Here is a 27891-nt window from a genome sequence, read left to right as displayed (position 1 = left end):
TACCCAATGATAGATCTGGTGGTTCATAAACTCAACCACTGGATCATCCCTGAGCTGGGATGACAACTCCAAAGGAAACGATACCAAAAATATCCATACATCTATGACCCAACTACCAACCCAATGGTCATGCTACTCTAGGGCTCCAGGCACCCTCCATGTTATCTACCAAGGTGCCAACCCAACAACTGTGCCGCTCTAGGGATCTAGGCCATAAAATGACATCGAGTTCCCACATGAACTCCATGGCCCCCAAGCCATAAGTAGGGCCATCAGACCTTTGGAGTAGCAAGCTACCAGAGCTAACATAGGGGCTCACATAATAACCAGATGCATCCATATGGCACAATTAACTTAATAATCACACCCTAGTTAGTATAAAGTCCAACCTTTAGACTCATTTTCCATTAGTCAGTCTCATAGTCCTTCCTCAAGACTCATTGACTAATTCCCTCTCCATCCATCCCTTAGTTGAAAAAATGAATCCCTTTAGAGGAAAAACACAACCTTTTATAACTACATGGCCCTAACTAGCCAATTGGCACTCATTGGAGCCATGTGGGCCACAGGGTGCAATTTTCATTGAAGAACATAATTCTTGCCTGTTTTCTTCTTTTAGAATTTCGCCTCCCATAGTATTTTCATGGATTTTGTTGACACCTAATCTTCATGATTGGGTGAATTTATGTAAATAATTAAATTAGGAATGTGAACAGTCATCAGGAGATGAACTGAACAGTCACTCCCTATTGTATATAACAAAGACCTACCTAATGGAATAACACGAATAAGTTTTTTTGCCTAAAGGAGTTACTGCTTGGCCTGACATGGTATCAGAGCCAGCTCCTTTTTTAGCTCTCATGCTCCTTGTAACTCCTCTGTCTGTCTGCCATATTCCTTTTATAAAACCTATGCCCTACTCTTCTGAAGCGCTGTCCTGTCCAGCGCTGCCCTTACTGTCCTGAAAGAAGCGTTGTATGTTAATTTTTTTTTGTGAATGTTCTGACATTGTATCCTCGCCGATTTGAACGCTGCTCTGATATGGTATTGGAAACCGCCCATTTTTACTACACCTCATCTTTTGAATGCTGTTCTGACTTGTTTCAGTCGCACCATTCCATTGAACGCTGCTCTGATATGACATTCCATTGACAACGCTGTGTGTTCTAATATTCTTTCATATATGTGAACGCTGTTTATTGAAATCAGAGGAGACTACCATCTCAAACGTGAGCCAAACCCTGGTTTACGCACAGTCCCATTCAGGGGAGTCTTCCATGTAACAATTGAGTCCGATTCTCTTGATGAATTGACATTGCTAATATCCTTCAATGGACTGTTCTCTATTCCTTTCCTCTCCGTCCCACGTTTCTTCTTGGAGTTTTCATTAATTCTTGGAGTTTCGGAAGGGAATGGATTCCTGCGTGGGAGAATTGTTATAAGATATTCTCAATTATATCGGGGAGTATATAAGCAACACCTCGCTGTTTTCCAGTTCTAGATAGAAAGTAGCTCTTTCACTGCCTTTTTATTTCAAACAAAGCCAAGCGGAAGTGATGAGTACTCGGTCTGCAATAGCCAATGTTCCAAGTTGAATGATGATCACCAGCCTTAAAAGGTACGGACCTGTTAACTGATTTGTAGCCATTTCAGACATGAGCGGTATCTTTTCACTTAGTTTAAGTGATTCCTACGTGGAGGCAACCTTGCTCACATGCTGCACTTTGGGAGTGCCATTGCCAACAGCTTTCTCAAATTCTTCTCAGTGGAGTGAAATTCCGTTCTAGTGACCGCCAAGAATCTCAATCTGAGATTTCAAGAACAAAACCAGGGGGCTAATAAAGAGAGAGGGAGGGGGAATTTTTGAATGCAAGAGGGAGCGTGCATTAATGAAAAGATCACATAATATGTAGCACAATATTTGGTGGAGGCAGAACGTCCATGATGCGTTGAGCCCTTTTAAAAGAGACTGTATACTGCGTGTGCATTGAATGATTTTTATTGGTAGCTGTGTACATTTTTGAAAGTCATTTTCTTTCTGTGTATTGAAGTTGTGATGATAGTGATTCAATGGGTACATGAAAATCTTATTTTAGAGGTTTTAGTGGACGATAATACGATAAAGGTATATTGGCAGAAGTTTTTTTTCTATCAGCAAAAGTTTTTTTTACATAATGCATTCAATCATATCCATGGTAGGAATAGTTCTAATTGGCAAGAAGAACTACCTTGAATGGTCCCGGATGATAAAACACACCCTCATCTTCAATGAGTTGTGGAAAGGAGTGTGTGTCGGAGAAGGAGACAATGACCCAGTACAGCCTACCTCAGACAAAGAGCTCGTCATTTGGGAAAACAAGAACATAAAAGCTTATGCATTAATCGCAGCATCTGTAAATGAAGAGGTGAGTCACCATATTTCATCATATTCAACTGCCTTTGAAGCTTTACAAAAGCTGAAAGAACTCTATGACTCACATTCAGCACTTGAATTTGTTCAACTTATGATTAAACTCTTCACTCTTGAGCTACAAAATAATGATCCTCTTGCTCTTGCATCTGAAGTAAAGTCTATAATGCATGATATCAATTCCACTAAGGTTGAGTTGGATATTCCTCTTATTGCTTTTCTCAAGGCACTTTATCCTACTTATTCCAATTATCTTGAGTCATTGCAAGAAAATGGAAATCTCAAAGATATAACCTTTGACTCTCTTGTGAAAAAGTTTGCTGAAAGAGAGAAAGCTTTTGGAAAGAAGACAACCCCTGAATCTTCTTAAGAGACTGTGTGCCTTGCTCATAAAGAAAAGCATCTTGCTCAAGATTCTACAAGAGGAAGAGGTGGATGAAGAGGAAGAGGAAGATATTTCAGAGGCAGGGGGGGCAGACATTCTCAAGGAGAAAAGGCAGATTTGCATTGCATTCGCTGCAAAAGAAATGGATCACATGATGCCTCTACATGCAAGCTACCATGGGACAAAATTGAGCAGACTAGAAACCAAAAGAAAGGTAAAGCTGATGATATAGACAAAGGTAAAGCACCTGAATCCGCTCACTATGTTGAGGCACAATGTAACATTGCAGTAAATGAAGATTTGTTTAATGTTTCACTTGCTTCATGGAAAAATGATTGGTTGCTTGATTCAGGAGCAACCTGCCACATGACTCATAGAAAAGATTTTTTTGAAGATTTCATTGACAATGTTGATGGAGCAGTATACTTTGCAGATCAATAAAAAATCAAGCCATCAGGGCTTGGCACAATCAGGCTTAAACTGCCTGGTCTTCCAGACTTTCTTCTGGATCATGTTCTATATCTCCCACAACTGAAGAGAAACTTGCTATCCTTGGTCCACATCCGCCAGCAAGGTCACTCCATTCATATGTTTGATGGAAAGCTTGAGGTAAGAAAAGCATCTGACCACTCACTTGTCATGAGGGGAATAGAAGAAGAAAGGCTTCTCAAACTGCAAGGAACATCTGCTCATGCACAACATTTCTCATACAATTCTCATCATGAAGAAGGTACACTTCCATCAAGTTTATTATGGCATGCTAGATTTGGACATTTGAACTATGACAGCCTCCGCTTATTGAAGAAAAATGGTGTTGCTGGTTTGCCTACAATTCCTAGAAAACTTAAGCAATGTGATGCTTGCATTCTAGGAAAGCATAGCAAACAGTCTTTTCATGATTCATATTCAAGAGCACATAGAAAACTTGAACTCATTCATTCAGATTTATGTGTTCCAATGCCTGTTCCTTCTGCAAATGGAAATAAATATATCATGACATTTATTGATGACTACACCAGAATGTGTTGGGTTTATTTATTGAAGAACAAATCTGATGCTTTTCAAACATTCAAGAATTTTTATAAATGGATTGAAAATGATGCACAATCTCATATTGGGTCTATTCGCACTGATAATGGAAAAGAATACACATCAAATGAATTTGAAAACTATCTTCGCCAACATGGGATCAAACATCAAACAACTGTGCCTTATAATCCCCAACAGGATGGTGTAGCTGAAAGAATGAATAGAACAATCTTGAATATGGTACGATCCATGCTTTTCTTAAAAAATGTAAAGATAATGTTTTGGGCTGATGCTGTTCTATGTGCTGCATATATAAAGAATAGATGTCCATCTAATGCTATAAGAAACAAGACTCGTTATGAATTGTGGTATGGACATGTTCCTTCGGTAAAACATCTAGGGGTCTTTGGTTCCACCTATTATGATTTGATACCAAAGGTACATAGAAACAAACTTGGTGCTAGAAGTCGTAAGTGTATCTTCCTGGGGTATTCAAACACCTCCAAAGCATACCGCCTCTATGATGAAGTAAATAAAAAGTTTGTTGTATCTAGAGATGTAATTTTTCTTGAATCATCCAAAACTGACAATGTTGTTGAGCGGCAACTTGATCGCTTGGATAGATTCGAAAAAACAAAATCATTTCAAGAATTTGATAATCAGATTCCACATCTTGAAGGGGGGATTCCTATACTAGATCAACATGTGGAATCTTCTTCTGAAGAACACTCTCCCTCGCATGAAACTCCAACAACGGATGATGCTTTAAGTGATGTAATTGATAGAATTGGGAGACTCAATCTTGATTCAGTCCCAAATCAATCAACAGAGCAGCCTGGACCATCTCAGAAAGGTCCCCCAAAATGGCTGACGAAGACACTTGAAAGTGTTCATCCTGATGAAATTGAAAAAACAGGAACCAGAAATTCAAACTGACAAAATGGAGGTGATGTAGATGACTCTAATTCACCTATTGATATGGATGTTTCTTATGATTGTGAATTGAAATTGTCTACAGATTTTGAACCAACTTCCTTCAAAGAAGTTGCTTCTCATGATGAATGGAAAGAAGCGATGCAAAAGGAGTATGATGCCCTCATAAAGAATGGCACTTGGAAGCTGGTTGATCCTCCATTTGGAACTAAACCAATTGGCTGCAAGTGGGTCTACAAGAACAAGTATAAAGCTGATGGCTCACTTGACAAGCACAAAGCTAGGCTTGTGGCAAAAGGTTTTGCACAGAAGGAAGGGGTCGATTATGAGGAGAATTTTGCCCCCACAGCAAAATGGGCCACCATTCGGACACTCTTTGCACTAGCAGCTCAGAACAGTTGGAAAGTCTATCAAATGGATGTAAAAACTGCTTTCTTGAATGGAGATCTAAAAGAGAATGTTTTTATGTCCCAGCCTGAAGGATTTGCTGTGAAAGGACATGAACATAAAGTATGAAAACTTGTGAAGTCCTTGTATGGCCTCAAACAAGCACTGCGAGCCTGGTATGAAAAACTAACTGAGCATCTTCTGAAACTAAATTTCAATCATTTTGATCTTGATGATGCAACTTTATTTGTCAAGAAAGTTGGAAAAATAGTTGTATATCTTTTGGTATATGTAGATGATCTTTTAATGACAGGGAACAATGAAAGCTACATTGCATCCATAAAGAAGGAATTGGGAAAAAGTTTTGAAATGACTGATTTGTGCTATTTTCATTACTATCTTGGCATTGAAGTAACCCAACATGCAAAGTCCATATTTCTTTCTCAAAAGAAATACATTGGAGATTTGTTGAACAGGTTTGGCATGACAGAGTGCAATCCTCTTACTACTCCAATGGAACAAAACTTGAAGCTCACATCTATTGAAGGAAAGGAATTTGAGGATGCAACAAAGTATAGACAGCTTGTAGGAAGTCTCAACTACCTAACTACCACCAGACTAGACATTTCATTTGCTGTTTGAATCCTCTCCAGGTTTATGCAAAATCCTTGTGAGGGACATTGGTCTGTTGCAAAAAGAGTTCTAAAGTACTTGAAGGGAGCTCAAGACTTTGGAATCAAGTACACGCAGGTGGATGACTTCAGCTTGATCGGATACTCTGACTCAGACTTCGATGGAGACAAAGAAACTGGGGTATCTAATTCAGGATATGCTATGAGTCTTGGATCAGGAGCTGTCTCTTGGAGATCACGCAAACAATCAGTTCCAGCAGATTCCATAGCAGAAGCAGAATACATGGAAGCAGCTGAAGCCACAAAAGAAATTGTGTGGCTCAGGAAAATTCTTGAAGATTTGTAGGTAAAACAAGTACAATCAACTCCACTCATGATTGACAACACCTCTGCAATAAAGTTGGCCAAGAACCCAAAGTTCCATGATCGAACAAAGCATATCAATACTAAATATCATCTGATTCGACATCATGTTGAGGCAAACACAATCCATCTTCGTCATTGTTCCACAAATGATCAAATTGCAGACATCTTCACCAAAGCACTTGGAAGGGAAAAGCTTGAACGATTCAGAATGATGCTTGGACTCACCAACATCCCTTTAGATTAAGGGGGGGAATGTTGACACCTAATCTTCATGATTGGGTGAATTTATGTAAATAATTAAATTAGGAATGTGAACAGTCATCGGGAGATGAACTTAACAGTCACTCCCTATTGTATATAACAAAGACCTACCTAATGGAATAACACGAATCAGTTTTTCTGCCTAAAGGAGTTACTGCCTGGCCTGACAGATTTGGCTCCACAACTTGCCTTATTTTGTTATTGTTGTTATTATTATTTTATAATATTTTATTACATTAATTAAAATTCAGGCTCTCAAGTCTTATAGCATTCACAGGCTTACAAAAATTTGGGCATGCTATCCCCACAATATATTTCACTGCATTACATCGGCACACTGGCTTTATAATATCATTTTGGCTCACCTACCTAAATAATAATATTTAATTACAATATGAACGACATGGATATTATAGTTGTAAATATGGAAAGTGTTGGATATGGCTACGACCATCTCTTATATTTATTTTCTTGAGTTTTTAGACATGATAGCTACACAACTTGTCATGGCCGCAAGCCTTATTACAACCAACAAGAATTTAGAGAAAACATGTTTGAGTATTGTAAAAAATCTTGGTAATAACCATATGGGGTTTGGATTTCCAATGTTCAAACATCACTTATTATTATTCTTTGTACTATATTCATGTTAAGTGGCCTCATATTGACCCTTTGTATTTGTTTTCCATTAGCATAATATATAACCTTGATGCAAAGTTGAAATTATAATTCCAAAGCTCTCCATGGCCTCAATTTTTTGAAATTCTCTCTTACCAATACTCTTACCTTAATACATGTTAAGAACTATTTTATTTTCTTCTATTCACTTTCATGCACAGTTATAATGTTGACAAAATTTCTGCTTAATGTTTTACAATCACATATTTTGTGTAGTTTCTTTGTGCATAAAATAGTGTATCTTCAATTTGTTTATAACACGCATATATAAATACATTTATACCAACATAATTTCAATTTCTATTATTTAGTCCAAAGTTCCATGGTTACCTGTAGCTGGGAAATCATGGCTTAATCCTTGTGACCTATTCTTTTCAGAACCTGGGATCAACATCTCGAAAGCTTGAGAAGACACTTTTCTTTCCAAGCATTTGAGATATTCCAACCTGGGTTCAAAACCATCTCACCCCACAATATTTATTAGATATATTACCACTACCTATCAATACAAAACATAACAACATCTTTATTTTCTGTAAGGAAACACAATCTTTCTTTCCCATTTCAAACAAGGTTTGTTTTTTTTTGTTTCTTTTATTAAACATAGGTCTCTTGAAGCCTAACACAACCAATAAATATATGTACACTTACAAAATTGTTCATTCATATCTGCACATAGTTTTATTAGATTTTTTACATGTTTCCTTCCTCAATCAACCCACAAACATATTGTTAGTAATTGTGAAATCATTTCAAATCGACAATGTCAACATTTAATCTGTCATAGATTTCTACTAATCTCTAGAAGAAATACTTATCTATTATCCTTCCAGAAACAAGCCAGAAGTTCCATGTTCCTCCCAACCTTGAACTATCATCTTCAAGTAGTTCCCCCTTAGATTTCCCTCTAACTATTAGGTAAAACCATGAATATTTGGAGTTGTATCCTCCACACCTATGCAACATTTGGCAAACCCTTATTTGGGTTTACCAATCTTTCTGTCCAACTGGTAAGGGTTAAAACATACACTGTCTTTGTCTCACACAATATCTCATCCAGACTCTACTGCAGGGCATTTCTCTCCCACCCTTCTCTCCCACCTTGTTTCATTTAGATAGTATGATTTTCTATATTTTTCCAGCAAGGTTCAAACTTCTCCTTTCCCAAGAAAAATCCAATAGTACATACCAACCACAAATTACTCCAAAAAATAACAAAAGACTTTTTGGCCCTTTAATTCCTTTCTACCTTCTTAGGCATAACCACTTTAACTCTTTTAAGTGACAGTTAAAGGTTAATCTCTCATGTCAGCCTCTAACACATTTATGAGAGAATTAACTATTTTAACATAATATTCTCATTAATTAATTTTCTTATGTTAGAAAATAAAATAACAATTCTGCACCTATAATTTTCAGAAATAAATGCATACATAAAACATAAGAGTCATAAAGTAAGTCATTTATGAGGTGTTATAGTTTATATTAAATACCATAATTTCATATCAACTTATGGAGAAAAATAAATAATTTTTAAATTAGAAAATTTCTTATATATATATATATATATATATATATGTGTGTGTGTGTGTGTAAGCTTGGCAATACTTTCTTTTTCTATTAATCATATATAGGCAGGTAACAAAAAATATGTCTGGTGGCCTCAACCTGCCCGAGGGAAACCAGGTCTATTGGCCACCGATCAACATCATATGTCGTCCAAAATTTAAACAGTTTGAGAATATCCATCCATGCTAAATATGCTACTGTATCTACTATATGTTTAATCATTCTACTATCAAAGTAAATGATATCCGACCAGATCATTATAGTAACAAAAAAAATTACTTCCTATCTAATATACTTTCAATCATCTGATGATTCAATGGGAGTCAGGTCCTTAGCACTCAACCCAGGCACTTCATTCTACAACAGGCTTTGAATTTGTTTCTCCATTCAGCCAAATTATACATTCTAATGATATTGCTGCACCTACACAACCTGAATCTCCCTTTGAATATCCTTTAAGCTTGGCCCCTCTTGTCATGTTTACAGTGGTTCCTTCAGATTCATATTTGCTATCATGGCCCTAGCGAGCAGGTTCTTCAACACCTAGTAAAGATTTTTTGTTTGTCTAAATAACATTTGTCAGCCTTGGGTGTGTCCCAAATCTATGAGCAAGGGCTCCCATTCCTCCATTGGAAGAGGCTCTACTGCTACCTTGGCATTTAGCTTTGCCTCCTTTGTTGAAATTATGGCCTTAACTTGTGATGGAGTTCCTCCATGATATGCATGCATGAGGTTCTGCTGTTTTCCTCTCCATATTTATTGCCCCTCTTTGGCTGGGTCTTGCTAGTCGAGGCCACCAAAATTTTCTTTTTGTTGTCTATCTGTTTGCAAGCATGACAAACCCCTCTTTTTCTCGGCCCCACTTCCGCCTTCACCATTTTTCTTTCATTCAGAGTTTATTCCAGCCACCGCCACTCACGATTTCTTTCATTATCTTAGAGTAGGAGCGTTAGAGTTAGAAGGGGAGGAAAATTAAATAAACATGTAAGAGTAGCATAACCAAAAACATTATAACCAAACCATATGTCAATATTGGCCTCCGGCCATTCCATGTGAAGCACCATTACAAAGTCTCGAGTTTGGGTTTGAGGGATATGACCCGAATTCCCCCTAGTGCCTTCAAATCTTTCGTTCAACCTTACTATGCTCAGATGAAAGTGGTATTCATCCCTCATCCTATTAATTCCCCCCTTGGAGCAATCGATTCACTGGGTTCTTGGCTTAGGCACAACGACAACCAATTTAAGAGACAAGTAGGGTTTGGGGTGCTCAGGAAAGAAGATGCAAGTGGTTGACCTAGTTTTAAGTGATATTACAAGGCTGTCAAGGTCTGGAGTCCCCAGTTCGTCCCTCCTACCCCTCTGGTCATTGAAAATACCCTGCAACCCAACTTTGACTAAATTGACTAAGATAATGATGAAGAACATACCTAAGACCTCTTCTTGGTCAGTCATATGGCCCTCTACCCTTCCATGTCTCCAATTCCACTGGATTAAACTCACTATGGCATAATTACTAGCCGCACCAGGGTTTGAGTCCTCCAATTCCCAGTTATTGCCCCTCTACTCCAAAGGATTATCAGGAAGCCAAGCTATGGTTGGTTGGTCGAGCTTACAGACTATGTGGTGCCCTGACATCCCATTCCTACCCCAATGGGTCTGAAAGTCACCCAAGAACTAGACTAAGCCAATCTAGACAAACAAGAAAGCGTTGTGAATCCTAAAACCCCCTCTCATTCCTCTTTGGATCTGAGAATTTCCAGGTGATTGTAGGCCCTCAGGGGAGCCTTGACCTCTTCTTTGTCCCAGACATCTGGTATTTATGAGAGAGGGAGAAAATTTCATGACCTAGGAGCCAAGAGCGGCCCCTAACCCTCCATGGCTCCCCTTTTTCCCAAAGAGGCTACCATATAATGCAGAAATTACAATACCAGACATAATCAATAAATAACTGAACCAAATGTCTTCCAAAACATTCGAAACCACCACCATGCATTGCCAGACTAGCCTCCATTATTACATAATTAACTCCATATCAAGACTAAGGTGGGTTTGACACATACCAGTTTCCTTCTGAGGCATTGATGGCGTTTTCCTGGTGGTGGTATAAATCCCTCCTCCCATAGGCAAGTTCCTCCCCTTAGCTTCTAGTCTCATCTCCTGCTGCCAGTTTCCACCTCCAACCTTGCATGCATGCTCTATCTTCCCTCATCACCTTTCTTCCTTGTTTAACATTCGACCTTCCCTTTTGTTTTTTTGAGGTGTTCGACACTTGTTGCCTTTCTCTCATGGTTCCTCTTGCCACACGCGTGTGGGGTCCTTGGGTGGGTCGCCCACTGTTGGGTGTGGAGCCTGATTATCTTCTGTATTCAAAGGTATCGCCGCATTGGACCCTAGTTTGAAATGGGGCGGCCCTAAAAGGGTTTTTTTGCCTTAGAAGGTAACCCTTCGCTATGTATGAGGGAATTGTATTGCGTCTATGCATATGAGTATTTTGAGTGAGGAAGAGAGAGGAGATTGAGAGAGAAGAGGGAGTTACAACGGATCTACTGTAGGTTGTATCTCTTTAGTTTGCTGGATAATATAAAAAGAAGGACTGGCTGTTTCTCCATGGACGTAGCCCAAACTGGGTGAACCATGTATATCTGTGTCTCTCTTGTTTTATGTGTTTTCTGTGTTTATATTTCTGCAATATTTTATGTGTTCCATTGCTCTGTAATATAACTGGTATTAGAGCCGAAGGTATATTTGGCTTATAAACTCGCAGGAGAGAAGGGTTCCTGGTTTGAGTGGGAGCAATGGCAGAAGATGGTAGGTTTAGGGTCGAAAAATTCAATGGCCAAAACTACCAGCTATGGAAGATGTAGATGGAAGATCTGTATCTTCAACTTGTCCTGACGATGAACCACACTAGTTGGTTCGAAACGCGTCGACAAATGATCAATTATGTGATTTCGCCAAAAAGTTTCTAAACAAACGTTATGGATCACAGAAGTCTAAATTCCTTGAGCATTTAATATTTGAAAGGAAATGATAACAGAGGGTTTAATGTCGACATTGGCCAAACTATATGAAAAACCCTCGGCCTCAAATAAGGTATTTATTATGAAGCGTTTATTTAATATGAAGATGTTAGAAGGTGGATCTGTTGCTGATCATTTAAATGATTTTAATACAGTTACAAGTCACTTAAGTTCTATAGGGGTAACTTTTGATGCTGAAGTTAGGGCTCTGTTATTTCTGTGCTCATTGCCAAAAAGTTGGAATGGTTTAGTTATGGCCATTAGTAACTCTATCTCTAGATCTAGTACTTTAAAGTTTAATGATGTTGTCGGTGCAATCCTTAGCAAGGAAATGCGACGGAAAAGCTCTGGTGAGACATCAGGTAATGCTTTGACTACAGAGACTAGGGGAAGAAAAATGGAAAGAGGAAAGAGCCTTGGATATCGCAGTAAGTCAAGAAAAGGTAGATCCAAGTCTAGATCGGGGATAGTGTGCTAGAAATACAAGAAGAAAGGACACCTGAAGAAAGACTGCAAGTCTCGGAAGGGAAAAGAAGGAGACGTGTAATAAGAAACTAATCATGAAGCGAATGTAACATGTGATGTGTTGCATGATGCTTTGATTCTTTCATTAGAAAATATTATTGATGCCTGGGTGGTAGATTCAGGGGCCTCATTCCATGCCACACCTGATAGGAAACATTTTTATGATTATATTCAAGGAGATTTTGGACAGGTTCGATTGGGTGATGATAAACCCTGTAAAATCATTGGAATGGGTACAGTTTTCATAAAAAAATAGAATGGAAATCAATGGATATTGAAGGAGGTAAGGAATGTTCCAGATCTGAAGAAAAATCTAATTTCAACAGGGTAGTTGGGAGGTGAAGGTTGCATAACTACTTTCATAGATAAAACCTAGAAGGTCACTAAAGGATCCCTGGTAATAGTGAAAGGAGGAAAGGTTGGTACATTGTATTTATGCAATGGTATTTCTAATTTTGTTAATGCTTTAACCTATACAGGAGAAGATACGAAATTGTGGCATCATAGGCTCGGGCACATGAGTGAGAAGGGGATGCAGATTCTTCACTCAAGAAATTTGCTGCTAGGTTTGAAGCATGTTGATTTAAAATTCTATGAGAATTCTGTTTATGGAAAACAGAAGAGAGCCAGATTCCTTAGAGTTGGGAAAGAAAAGAAGAGCGAAAAATTAGAGCTTGTGCATACAGATGTATGGGGACCTGCTCAGGTATCATCTCTTGGTGGATCTCATTATTATGTTACTTTTATTGATGATGCAACCAGAAAAACCTGGATTTATTGTATTCGAAATAAATATGATGTATTTGATGTTTTCAAGAAATGGAAAGCTTTGGTTGAAAATGAGACAGGAAAAAGGTTGAAGTGTCTCAGACCAAATAATGGAGGCGAATATTGTAGCAAAGAGTTTGATAGGTACTGTTCAGAGAATGGAATTTGTAGAGAGAAGATAGTTTTAGGAACACGACAAGAAAATGGCGTGTCATAAAGGATGAACAGGACAATTATGGAGCGTGCAAGGTGCATGAGATTTCATGTAGGATTGCCTTTACAATTTTGGGCAGATGATGTAGATACTGCTGTTTATCTAATAAATAGAGGGCCTTCAATTTCCTTGGATGGTGGTATTCTAGAGGAGGCATGGACAGGTAAAAAGGTAAACTACTCTTTTTTAAAGACTTTTGGTTGTGAAGCCTTTGTCCACATTAACAAAGAAAATAGAACAAAGCTTGAGGCAAAATCAAAGAAATTTACCTTTATTGGATATGGTGTTAATGATTTTGGTTATCGCTTTTATGATTATGAAAAACACAAAATAATTAGGAGCAGAGATGTCATATTCAATGAAAAGTTTTTGTATAAGGATCAGTTGCAGGAAAAGAAACAGGGAAAAGAAAATAGAGAATACACAGTGCTTGCCGATATCACAGAAAAAGTGATGGTGCCTGAAAATCATAATGATCAACATCCAGAACAACAACCACAACAACAACAAGCACTTCAAACACCTGAAAGTGGTGTTAGAAGATCTACCAGGATAAGTAAACCCCTTGAACGATACTCTCCTTCATTATATTATGTATTGTTGACTGATTCTGGTGAACCAGAATGTTATGAAGAAAAAGTGTAGGTAGAAACCAGGAAGAAGTGGGAGCAAGCCATGAAAGAAGAGATGGACTCCTTAGCACATAACCATACTTGGGACTTAGTCAAGTTGCTTGCAGGTAAAACATCATTGCAAAATAAATGGGTTTACAAGTTGAAGGAAGAAGATGGAGGTAGAAAAAGGTATAAAGGTAGACTTGTGGTGAAAGGGTTTGCACAGAAAAAGGGTATAGACTTTGATGAAGTATTTTCTCCTGTTGTGAAAATGACTTCAATCAGAACTATTCTAAGTCTAGCAGCAGCTGAAGATTTGCATCTTGAGCAGTTATATGTAAAGACAGCCTTTCTCCATGGGGATTTGGAGGAAGAGATATATAAGCAGCAACCACAAGGATATGAGGTAAAAGGTAAGGAGAAACTAGTGTGTAGGTTGAAGAAGAGCTTGTATAGCTTAAAATAGGCTCCAAGGCAGTGGTATCTAAAATTTGATAGGCTTATGTCTGAACAAAGTTATACTAGGTGTCACTCTGATCATTCTGTTTATCTTAAAAGGCAAAATGATGGCAGCTATATTATATTGATATTGTATGTAGATGACATGCTTGTTGTAGGTTCTAACATGCAGGAAATAAATGTGCTCAAAAGGAAATTGGAAAAATCATTTGCAATGAAGGATTTGGGTGCTGAAAAATAAATCCTTGGTATGAGAATAACTAGAGATAGGAAGAATTACAAATTAACATTGTCTGAAAGTGAGTACATAGAAAAGGCGTTGAAAAGGTTTAATATGCAGAATGCAAAACCAGTTAGTATACCTTTGGATAGCCATTTCAAATTAAGTAAGGAGGAGTGTCCCAAGACTCAGGAAGAAATGGCTCATATGTCTAAAGTTCCATATGCATCAGTAGTTGGAAGCCTAGTGTATGCAATGGTCTGCACAAGGCCTGATATTGCACATGCAGTGCGAGTTGTAAGTAGGTACATGAACAATCTAGGAAAAGAAAATTGGATGGCAGTGAAGTGGATTCTCAGGTATTTGAGAGGTACCACAAATCAAGCATTGTGCTTTGGTGGTTCAAACATTGCTCTACAGGGATATGTTGATGCAGATATGGCAGGTGACAGAGATAATAGGAGGAGCACTATAGGATATGTATTTACTGTAGGTGGAACATCTATTAGTTGGGTTTCAAAAATCCAAAGTGTTATTGCACTTTCAACAACAGAAGCAGAGTATGTTGCTGCTATAGAGGCTAGTAAAGAAATGATTTGGTTACAAAGGTTTCTGGATGAATGGGGTATGAAGCAGGAGTTGGGTAGGTTATATAGTGATAGCTAGAGTGCCATACATCTTGCAAAGAACTCTGCATTTCATTCCAAGACTAAGCATATACAGCTCAAGTACCATTTCATATGGTCAGCATTGGAAGATGGATAGTTGAAGCTGGAAAAGATACACACTAGCCAGAATCTTGCAGATATGTTAACAAAAGTTGTAACCAGGGAGAAACTGAGAATCTGCTTAGTTTCAATTGGTCTTCAAGTATGATGAAGAAGATGAGAAACAACCAGGTCCAAAGAGGAGTCATTATCTAGCAAATGAAGCAACAGTGGAGTTGCTATAATCAGTCTCCAAGTGGGAGATTGTTGGGTGTGGCGCCTGATTATCTTCTATATTCAAACGTATCACCGCATTGGATGCCAGTTAGAAATGGGCGGCAATGCCACCCATAAAATATTTGCTGTAGGGGGGGTACAGGGGGGGCGACTGCAACCTTTTGGGATACCCCCCTGGCAGGGGGTTTCAAGGGCAGTGCCCCCGAATTTAAGAATAGATGTAAAATTTCCTTGTAAAATGTTGTAATTTCATAGTCAATTTGGGCCGTTCATTAGGCGGAGATCTGACGGTAGAAGTTATGTTTAATTTAGGGTTTTTTTTCCCTAGAAGGCAACCCCTCACTATATATGAAGGAATTGTATTGCGTCTATGCATATATGTATTCTGAGTGAGGAAGAGAGAGGAGATTAGAGAGAGAAGAGGGAGTTACAATGGATCTTCTGTAGGTTGTATCTCTTCATGTTGCTGGATAATATAAAAAGAAGGACTGGCTATTTCTCCATGGACGTAGCCCAAACTGGGTGAACCACGTATATCTGTGTCTCTCTTGTTTTATGTGTTTTCTGTGTTTATATTTCTGCAATGTTTTATGTGTTCCATTGCTCTGTAATATATATTTTTCTAACACCCACTAGACTTGGCCACATGTCCTTCATGCATGTCCACGATCCGTCATTGGATCTCCTTTCCCATCACAAGCCAATCGGGGAAAAATTTCTTATATCTTCACCTTCCACTTAGATGTGTAATTTATTTCATTTTTAATATGGAGTTTATATATAAAATTTGAGAATAGGTTAACAACAAATAAATGTTTAATGTGGGTTATAAATCGAATATTTCAACATGCATGTTGAATAAAACATTTTAACATCAAACATATATAGATAGAAAGGGTGAGAGAATTCTTGTTCCATTCAAAAGCACTTTCTAATTTAGGGTAAGAGAGAATTTGTAATTCTTTCAATGTTTAATATGGATTTGATATATAACATTTAGAATAATAATAATAATAAAATTAATTAAACGCATGCATTCAAGAATATCTAACCAGTCCTCCTTGGATTTGCAATATCACCACATAGATTCTCCTTTATCTTCTTTACAAAAAATGGCCACCTTATATTCTCCCCTTCCCTGTGGTGAAGTTTTAAATCTCCTTCAACTATATCCTTTCTTTCAATTTCCAGAGATGTTGCCAAGGTTCCTAAAATAAAGTCATGTCACCTCCCCTTATCTCCCAAAAAACATGATCTTGGATTAAATTTATATTAGCTTGCGCCCATATCCAAATGGCCAATTTTGGGAGGCATCGATGGTACAAAAGATGATCATCTTGAGAATCCAAGGGGGTGTACTTCTTTGAAAAAATTTATTTCCACAACTCATTACTGCCCAACACCTATCTCCACCACAGTTTGGCTCATACTACACCACTAAGGATCTCTGGATCCCTTAGCCCCAAACCTCCTACCATCTTTGGGAAGAAAAGTTTCTCCTAAGCCACTAATGACCATTTCTTTTCTTTTTCACCCGTCACCGTAGAAAGTTCCTCTAGGAATAAATGAGTTCCACGATGACGATTTTTGGCATAGGCATAATTTCCATTTCATATAGTGGAATGGATTGAAGCACCGATTTTGTTAAAACTACTCTTCCAACCAAATTTAGAGCTTTAAATGGCCAATTATTAACTTTGTAAGAAAAATTATTTAAAACCTCATGCCAACAAGAAGAATTTGTTGGATTGAGGACAACAAGAACCCCTAGGTACTTTGAAGGGATATAAGCTACCTAGAATTCCATTACTCTTTCCAAATGGTGTTGGATTGAATCGTTGTAGTTGAATTTTTTTTTTTTTTTTTTGTCTTTGTTTATTGTAGTTCTTGAACCTTCCATGAAGACCGACAACAGAGAATGAATAACTATTTCTTCTCTGAGGTTTGGTTTCCTAAATAATCACACGTCCTCCATAAATTGCTAGTGAGTCACAGGAAGATCATTGCCAAAAATCATCAAGCCTTTAAACTCCCCTCCTAAGCAAGCACACTTTAGCAATCTACTCTGGCCTATTGCTACCAAAATGAACAAAAAGGGAGAAAGAGGGTCTCATTGCCACAAGCCTATAGAAGGATTGAAAGTACAAGATGGAAAACCATTGATCAAAATGGAAAACAAATGGGTGGATATAAGAGATATAATCCAAGAAATGCATAGCCAGGAAAATTTGAATGCATCAAGGACCTGAGACAAATAATCATATCTCGACCTATCGTAATCCTTCAAAAGATAAAGTTTAACTAACATATCTAGATTTTTATTACACTTAAGAGAGTGGATAATATCATGGGCTGTGATTATCTCATCAGTAATTTGGCAACCCTCTATGAAGCTTGTTTGCTTGAGCATGATTAGATCCTTTAAAAAAATCTTAGGATGGTTAAGAATAATTGATGAGACTATCCTATATATTACATTTCATAGATAAATTGATATGAATTCACTAGGATCCTCAATCTTGCTTGCATTTGGAATAAGAGTTAAAAATGTGGCATCTAGCCTTGGCCAGACCTTTTGGAATTCCCTGAATTCTTCCACTACCACATGCACCTCATCCCCTATGAAACTCCAACAAGCTTTAAAAATATTAGAGGTATAACCATTCAGACCTAAAGATTTATTTCAAGGCATAGAAACCACTATGTCCTCCAGCTCCATCATTGTTATCTCCCTAATTAAAGTTTCATTCTACTCCTTGCTAACAATCCTAGGGATGCAAATCATGACCCTGTTTATGATGTGTTTTCTATTTTGGGGTGGTTCCATTAAAATATCTCTAAATATGTCCACCAAAGCTTCTTCAATCTCCCCATGATTGAGCTTCCTCTAACCATCCCTATTAGTAAGAGAGAAAATCCTTTTATGATGTTTGTGCCTTATCATGGATTTTTGGAAGAAACTAGTATTTTTTCCCCTTATCTTAACCACTGAATTCTCGATTTCTACTTCCAAATCAATTCTTCTTGCTTCCCTCTTTGTTCCAATTTATTTAGGGTAGTGCCTTCCTCCATCACCAGGTCATCCATTCTTCCTTCTAAAATCATTATTTGCTGGATAACCTTTATATGGTCTTTCAAAACTTTCTTTTCATTTAGGATATGTCCAAATTCCTTCTTGTTCCTGTTGTGCTCTACAACAACCCCCCATTTCATATCATTTTTATTCACAAAAAACTATCATATGAAATGGGTCCCTTTTAATTTTGATTGGTATCAACCTTGTATTATTCAAAAAGGTCCAAAAACAAAATGAAGACATTATAAAAAACCTTTTGGACTAACCAATTTTGGCCTTTAAATATTAATAATCAATCTTTTATCATCGCGATAAAGCGATCGCAAGATCGCATATCGCAATGGCATAGGAGGATACTTTAAAGGCCCATTGCTTTTCCCCGATGCGATAAAGTTCCTTTCGCTCCGATGCGAGGCGATATCGCTATCGGCGATCGGCGATATGCTATGCATGTTTTTAAAGCACCCCAGGTAATACACCCGATGCGATGCGATATCGCTATCGACGATCGGCGATATACCATCCATGCGTTCGTTAAAGTGCTCACACTCCCGATGCGATGTGATATCGCTATCGGCGATCGGGGATTTCAAAAGGTGCCGATATAAGGATTTAAGTTTTCCCCGACGCCCAATTGCGATAAAGCCAAAAGCGCAAATTTCAAAAAAGCCATTAAAACAGAGGGATATTACGATCAATTCATATTAAAAGCCTTATCTGTCGAATAATGATTTACCTACGCTCTACCGCCAAAACATCCAGGCACGCTTAAACAAATCATTCGGCCGATTAATGATATGATGGGCATTTAAAGTATTGGAAGGTTTTAAACGGCCATTCAATGTAATAGTAAGTCCTAAAATATTCCCATAGATTGTATCTGCAACCACTTTAAAGTTAATCTCTCATCATGCATTGATCAATATATCTCTCTCATATTCGATTTTCACTACCAATTCTCTGTGTTACGCTTATTTTCACGCCTGTGCAGAATTCTTCCAAAGCAGAAAACTCAAGCAGAATGGGGAAGAAGTCTAAGAAAACCACAGTCGCTTCCGCTGCGCCAGCCACAGGACAAGCCGTCGCTGATCCAACAAATAAAAAGAAAGGATTGATATCTGATACTACATGTTCTGGTCTCGGCAAAACTACTTGGCAAAGTACCTATAATTTGATTGAAGCCGAAGAACCTGAAGTGACAACAGTACAAGCCTCTGCAGATTCAACTCGGAAATCTGATGGTACTTTAAAGGACTTAGCTGACTCCTTCCTTCATCGGATAGCAGCTCGGGAACAAATTCTCCCATATACGGATGTAGTGAGGTGGGAAATTGAGGAAATCCCAATCATGGATAGAACCTTCTGCACTAGAGACGGGAGAATTTTCGGTTCATTCAAGGCTGATGATTTAAGGAAAATGTATCATTTTCCTGAGCCAGAGAAGAAGTACAACAAGGCGTTTTTGGAGAAATTCCGAAAATAAAACGAAATTGAATCCAAACCCATCTGGGATTGGAGACAAAATCCGGCAAAACACAAGCATGAATCTTTCGGTAAGTATTCTGTTGATTCCCTATGCTCTCCTTATTGTTATGCTGGAATAATGATGTGTAGATTGTGGGGGTTGCACGATTCCGCTAATTTCACTATAGAAATGGTTCCCTTGATGGAAGCGGCGTGAAACAGTGAAATAATGGATTGCGCAACTATACTGTCAGATAAACTAGCAACAACTGTTCTTGAGTTTAGAAATAAGACCTGCGTTACTGAAAGGTTAATTCCCCCATTCTACTACAGTGCCTATATTCTAGATACCTTGTGTTTTAATTGAATTTCCTGTGCTCGGCTGGAGGTGGACATCACAAGACCCCATGCCTATTCACATATACCATCAGAAATTATGGAAATCTTCTTATAAGCACCATTTATACCAAGTCTGCAATGGCTTTATGTTACCCATTCATTACTCTATTTTTGATAAACCTGCTCCCAAGATTTCCTACCAAGCCGGGATTGACTTAACATCGGTAGGAAGATGGTTCGGGGAGGAAAAGTTCACTTATATAAGAGTTTTCGATAGCCAAGCCGAACCTCACGTCCTTCCTTTGTACATACCTGATAAACTGCTGGCGAGGGAAATAGCTTATCAGATCATTGCTGAGGGTGTTACACAGACTCTTAAGAAAAATAAGAAGCAGGTCTGGCCCTCTTTTCCTTTGAGATGTGGTGTCTACACGTTGCATGATTTCAAACATGCAGAGAAACAAGCTACAAAGATAAAATCATTAACTCTAGCAACTCTCCGTAATAGGTGATTTGATCCCAACAAAGTTGCCTATAATGCACTTGAACAGGCCAAATTGGCAAAGTTTGATCATAAAGAAGATATGTTCGATGACCTGTTCTCCTCAGACGGGTCAATAATGCAGGTTAAGGCATTTGCCAGAATGAAATATCAAGATGAAGGGTTGGTTGAATTCAACAGACTTAGAGAACAGAGGTTGCAAACTCTGCCTCTAGATCTGTTAGCAACAACCCCAACAACAGCATCAAGCGAGCCTGAACGACAATAGTCAAAGGAACCTCCGGTTACAACAAAAGAACAAGAAAAACCACAGGAAGAGTAAAGAGCAGGAGAAAGAGCAGGAGAAAGTGCGAGAGGAGACCCAGACTAAAGAGCAGAAGTAGAGCAACACAGAAGTAAATGTGGATACTCATATTGATCCAAAACTGCTCCAGGAATGGCAACAATTTGATTCTATTATCAGCAGTCTAGAATGTTCGAAGGACACCGAAACTTCGAAAGCAACAAACACACAGGAAACCACTTCACAACAGGTTCCAAGTGGAACCAGCGTCCCACCCAGTTCAAAGGAAGTAGAAATAATACCAAAGGAGCCCTCCGATCAAATCATTTTACAGGTAGAAGAGATTCCTCCCTTGGATGTCTTCTATAGCCCAAGGCATAAAGCTGTAGTAAAATGACAGAGGAAGAGAAGAAGGATTGATCAACCTTCCCTTTTCCCAGAACAGACGGTCACGGGAAATGTGGTTTGGAAGGAGGAATTTGACCCCTCTGATGACTTAACAAAACTATCACAATATGCTGGACCCTATTCGGCAACAACAATAGACAAGGCATCAGAGGTGAGTCTTTTATTGAAAACAAAAGACCAGGAAATCTTCTTATTACAGGCACAGCTAACTGAAGCAAAGCAGAAAGCGGAGCAGGCAGAACAACAATTGTTGACACAACAGCAAGTAAATAATCAATTAACTCAACAATTGCAGGTAGAGAAACAAAGGATTGACCACAGCGCAATCCAGAAGTAGAAAGAATTGTCAGAGGCCTTGGCACAACTGAAGGCAGCAAATGAGCAAATGCTGAAAACAAAAGATGAGCAGATTGCTCAACTATCAGCACAGCTTGAGAAGACAAAGGGCGTTCCACAAATAACTGAATTCAGAGTAGAAGCACTACAGATAAATACGGCATTAATAGCCCAAATCAAGCTTCTATGTCAACAAATCGCCCAGGCGGAGCCACTATGCGAATTGACGGCATCAATAAGTGAAAAAACAGAAAAGGCTAGAGCGGAATTGGATCAAGCTGAAGAAACGATAGCTGCATTTCTTGACTGGCAAGATACTGATCAGGGACAAGCGGCGAATTTACCAAGAATTTTAGAGTCACATAAAGATATATTGTTTACAGAATGGCAGTCCTAGTTAATGAAAGCAGAGAGGGCAGTTTCAAGGTGCAAATCAACTTCAAGCAATTTGGTAGAATTAGTTAATAACACTCTCTACTTGTCAAACATGATTTCCCAATGCACTCCAAGAAAATTGACAGCGATGAAAACATTGGAGCAGTCATGTTATCCAGATCTAGAGGAAAAGGGGAGATTAATTGCTGGAATTAACAGTTTAACATGGGACACCTATTGGTTCTTCTTGATAAAACCACATACTCAAAGAGCCGCCCTCAAGTGCCTTACAGATGTAATCGGGTATATTATCCCCGATATTCAGGATGCCACCTATGCCGCCTAGCTTAGCTCTCGCCTCAACAGACCGCCGAAGTGGAGCCGATGCTTGCGATAAGTCAGCTCAAGGTCGAAGGCAAACAGCCTACTTGATGAGTCATGCCGCCGACTGCCAGGTTGCTGAGGAAAATATGATCAAAATCAATTGATACCAATTAAGTAGGATTTTAGTTTCGTAGATAGTTAGATTAATTAAGTATTTATAGACCCTTTCATTGTTTTGGAAAGGGTCGTAAAGTTTTGTACTTGACTTAAAGACTGAAGTTGCACTATTGTGCTTCAGCCATATTCTTTTATAAAGCTGGACCAGTTATTCTAATTTTGACAAGGAAGCTTTTATGCAAATGTGCACTACTGTCTTTGTTTGAAAGTATTTCTGCGTTGGAAGAGGAACCTCAAATAGAGATTGATATTGGGAGTGTCTAGCAGCTCATATGGTACTATTATCTATGTCTGAATTCATTCTTTTCATATGAATTGTTATTTGATTACCTTTGCTATTATCGAATATATGTATGTGTTTTAACAGCATTTCTTTATTCCTTCCACTATTGGATGTTTATGGGATGCCTTTCCTTTGATCATATATGTATTAATGATATATAAAGTGTAGCAATATTGCGCTAATCCCTTTGTTTAACGATTTAAGCAGAGTAATTCTTGAATGAATAAAAGTCCATGTTTATTGAATAGAGTCATCTACATGCCTGTTTATAAACATAGATCATCAAGCGCTACACTTTAAAAGTACAATAGTTCAAGGGATTAGTAGTAGTTCTTTTATTTCGCCGATAGATTAAGTTATTTGCCTATCATTATATTAGTCAACCAATCATTCATTCATCCCTTTATCCATTTCTGGGAAACTGGTCCCATTATCCCCAGTCGGAGCCACCATTCCAAACGGAAAAGGAGCTGTACTAAGGTCCGGACCGGGTGGTTATCCCCCAATGTTGATACAACGATTTTCGGGGCATCAACATTTTTGGCGCTAGAAGGAGGGCCTCAACTGTGAATGGCAAGCAAACCCAAATCTGCAGGCCATTCTAAGAGTAATTCTCCCTCCGTATCACCTCGTACTTCCCAATTGCATGCTGGTTCTCCAGTATCCAAGCAAGAAGAAGAGGAATCAACTACCACTGCTCAAACCCATCATACTCCAGAACAATTAAGTCTCGAATCCCCTGAATTCCAGTCTCTTATCCACAAACTTCAGAGCTTCTCGATTTCACCACAGAAATCTGAGGTATCACAAAGCAGTGCGACTTCGCAGTTCAATTTACCTCACCCTCTCACCAGACTTCAGAGCGAAAAGCTCGGTATTGAACCCACTGAGTTCCCTTTACCCAAAAGGAAAAAGGCGAAGAAATATACTGAAGGATCTGACAATGAAGAGCTTTCATCCACATCCTCCATCTCACCTTCCCCTGTGCGAAGTCAACCATCCACTCCCCCATTACATATTGTTGTTCATCAGGGATTAGGAACTTTAACATCCCAACCTTCTCACTCCGCAATATCATTTCCTTCCCAGACATTTGGAATTTCAACAATAGTATCATCTACTATTGCCGTTATAATGGAAGATCCATGGACCAGGCCTGGTGCAATCAACATGCCTGCACCATTGCATGCATTACCTGATGCTCCTGAAAAATGGCTACCCAAGTTTAACCCAGATGATGGGACGCAAGCTGAGGAACATATTAATAACTTCATGTTGGCAGTCAACTTGAAGGGAGTAACAGAACAAGATGTTGTTGTTAGACTTTTCCCTTATACTTTGCAAGGATCAGCAGGATCCTGGTATTTTTCTTTACCTTCTGGTTCCATTACTAGTTGGAACACTTGCCAAGAACAGTTTCTTACTAAGTATGGAGATGATAGGTCTTTGGCTACACTAATAAACAATCTCTCCAATCTTAGGATAGAGCATAGGGAACCAATTAAGGAATTTAATGCCCGATTCAATAAACTCTTGAATAAAATCCCAACGGCCTCCAAACCAAGTGAGCAAATCCGAAGCGAATGGTATATAACTGCCCTACCTGCCAATATAGCTATTTTTGTAGATAGGGCTGGGAAACCTACTTTAGCTGAAAACATGAAAGAAGCACTTGCTGTGGAGAAACGCATTAATGCTCTAGAAAAGAAAGCTGCTCTAGAAGACAGAAAAGCCAAAAAGGTTTCTTTTAAAGATGATTCAAAGAAGAAAACCCCAAAAGATCCATATGACATGGAGGGTCTGCAAAAGGTCCTCAAGACTTTGTCAAACGAAATGGTTGAAATCAAAAAACAAGTAGCCGAAACCTCGACCAAAAGACCCTTTAGAAATTATAAGAAAACTGAATCAAAACCACCAAATGTTATATCTAATGTAGATTTAGATCTTGAAGAAGGAGAAGAAGAAACAGCTACACCTACTGATGAAGAAGAGGAGATTGTTGAATGTCATGGAATGTGGGATTTCATACTACCTAACTCCAATACAGATAATGAAGAAGAAGCTTTTCTTGTCACTACTAGGAGTAAAAGTACCTCCGAACCTGTTCAGGCGACTTCAAAGAAAAGGAGTGCAGGTGCGGCTACAACAAAGGAAAAAGTATCTACAAAGAAGCCACCAACAGCAGTTCCTCAAAACCAACCTTCAACCTCAAATACTCCTTCAACATCTAAAACTTTGGTAGTATCCGATTCAGTGGATTAGAATATTGTTGATGATATGAAGAAAACTAAGGCAAACATTACCATGTTTGAACTTAGCAAATTAAAACATCAACAGAAATTGCTTCTCAAAGAATTAAATGCTGTTCCCACTACACCTCTTCCCAGTGCTAAAGCTGCTAATGATACAGGTCAACCACCTTTTGGTATGGTTGAAGCTACTGATGCAGTCCTAATAGGAGATAGATCAAACTCTCATACTCCACCTTTTCTTCTAACCTATGAGATCTACAATAGAAACCTGCACAACTGTTTGATTGACTTAGGGGCATCCTCTAACATAATGCCAGCTTCAGTTTTTTCCAAACTGAACATTGAACCCCAGAAGTCTGCTATTCATATTGTACAGTTGGACAAGACTAAAGTACAGGTTTTGCGAGAAATTAATTCCATAACTATCAGGTTATCTGCTGATCCCAGAATAGTACAAAGGATTGATATCCTAATAGCCGATATACCTGAATTTTACGGTTTAATCTTGAGTAGGGATTGGTCTGAGAAACTGCATGGGTATATTTCTACTGATTGGTCACATATGTGGCTTCCCTATAAGGGAAAGCCAAATCAAATAAGGATCGATCAGGAAAAACATATGACCCATACAGTTACTGAGTTTGAGCAAGAAAACCAACCAATAGCATTTAATAACAACATTTTTGGGAACTATTCATCAGAGTCATTCTTTGGCAACTTCGCTGCCCAGCCATCCCCTTTCTCAGTAAACCATTTTACATCTCAGATTGAAAATTTTTCACAAACATATAGGTCAAGATGTTTCAATGGTACTGAGAAAACTGTAAATAAAATTTTTAATACTTCTTTATTTTGGTCGTTATATTTCGATGGGTCCAAATCTAGTGAGGGCTCAGGAGCAGGATGTATTTTGATTAGTCCCCAAGGGAAAAAAACAATGCTGTCATGTAGGTTAGAATTTGAATGCACAAATAACACAGCAAAGTATGAAGCCTTAGTCCAAGGACTATATAAAGCTATTGGCCTTAAGGTCCAATATTTGAAAGTGTTTGGAGATTCTGAAATTATTATCAAACAGGTAAGGAATACAATTCATTGTCTTTCCACCCATATCAAGCATTATCAATCGCTGATACAGGAACTCACCTCCCACTTTTTGGCATTCAATATTTCTTCTATTCCCAGGTCTAAAAATTCGGCAGCTGACCTACTAGCCAATGTTGCTTCCAAGCTCCTACCTTCCGAAGACTACAGCCCATATAGATTTTCAGTAAAATTTCTTTTTAGGCCATCAATTCCTGACAATGTCACTAATTGGAGAGTATTCAACCATGATGAAGATATTTTACAGTTCTTAACTTCCGAAAAGTCCTATGACGATCAAATCATCGAGGAAAACGAGCATGACCTTCAAATAAGAGGTAAACCTGAGGAAAATTCAATCCCTAAGCCTGTGGTGAAGCTTGAGGATCTTTATGATATTAAAGACAGGTTTAAACCTGTGACTAATGCAAAGCTCCAAAGTTCTACCCTAAGGTTTGAGTTGATAAACCTTGGCACTGAGCAAACTCCTCAAAACATTAATTTAGGATTAGGACTTTCCTTGGAAGAGAAGGAGGCATTCATTAGACTGTTAAGGAAAAATAAACAGGTTTTTGCTTGGAAATATGATGATTTAAAGACATATGATACATCTATCATCCAGCATACCATTCCAATGCTTCCCGAACAGAAACCAATTCAGCAGAAGTTAAGGAAAATACATCCGAACTTAGAGAGTCAAATAAAATCTGAACTTAATAAACTCTTGAAAGCTAAGATTATTTTTCCCGTTCGGCACTCAAATTGGGTCTCCAATATGGTGCCGGTCAGAAAGAAAAATGGCAACATTAGGATTTGTATTGATTTCAAAAATTTGAGCAAAGCAAGCTTAAAAGATAATTTCCCATTACCTACTATGGAGCAAATACTCCAATCAGTAGCAGGCTCCGAGTTAATGTCCTTTCTAGACGGTTTTTCAGGATATAACCAAGTATTGGTCCATCCGATGACCAGCTCAAAACCACATTCAGAACAAAATGGGGAACATATGCGTATCAGAAAATGCCTTTCGGACTTATTAATGCAGGAGCGACGTTCCAAAGAGCGATGGATATAGCTTTTAAAGGGTTGATTAATAGAACAGTAGTCGTCTATCTAGACGATATTACTGTATTTTCTAAGGAGAAGTCCAATCATTTGCATGATTTAAATCAAATCTTTCAACGCTGCAAAAGATATGGTATTTCTCTTAACCCTAAAAAATCTTTCTTCTCTCTTGAACAAGGAAAGCTCTTAGGCTTTATTGTGTCTAAAGATGGCATTTATATTGATCTTGACAGGATCAAAGAAATCTCTGAAATCCCTTTCCCTCATAATAAAAAATCCATGCAGTCATTTTTAGGCCAAATCAATTTTGTCAAAAGATTTGTTCCAGATTTTTCTCAAATTATTTTGCCACTTCAAACTATGATTAAGAAAAATTCAGTCTTTAAGTGAGGATCAACAGAAAAGGAAGCGTTTGATTTAATCAAATAATCAATAATCAATGCCCCAGCCTTAAATACTCCTAATTTTTCTAATTATTTTACATTGTATACTATCGCATCCACCTTGT

Source organism: Pinus tabuliformis, chromosome 1_2 (genome assembly GCF_031772625.1).
Source record: "Pinus tabuliformis cultivar Carrire ecotype Pingquan chromosome 1_2, CPIR1, whole genome shotgun sequence".
NCBI lineage: Eukaryota > Viridiplantae > Streptophyta > Pinopsida > Pinales > Pinaceae > Pinus > Pinus tabuliformis.
The sequence above is the reverse complement of the archived record's forward strand: the minus strand, read 5'-3'. Positions refer to the sequence as shown.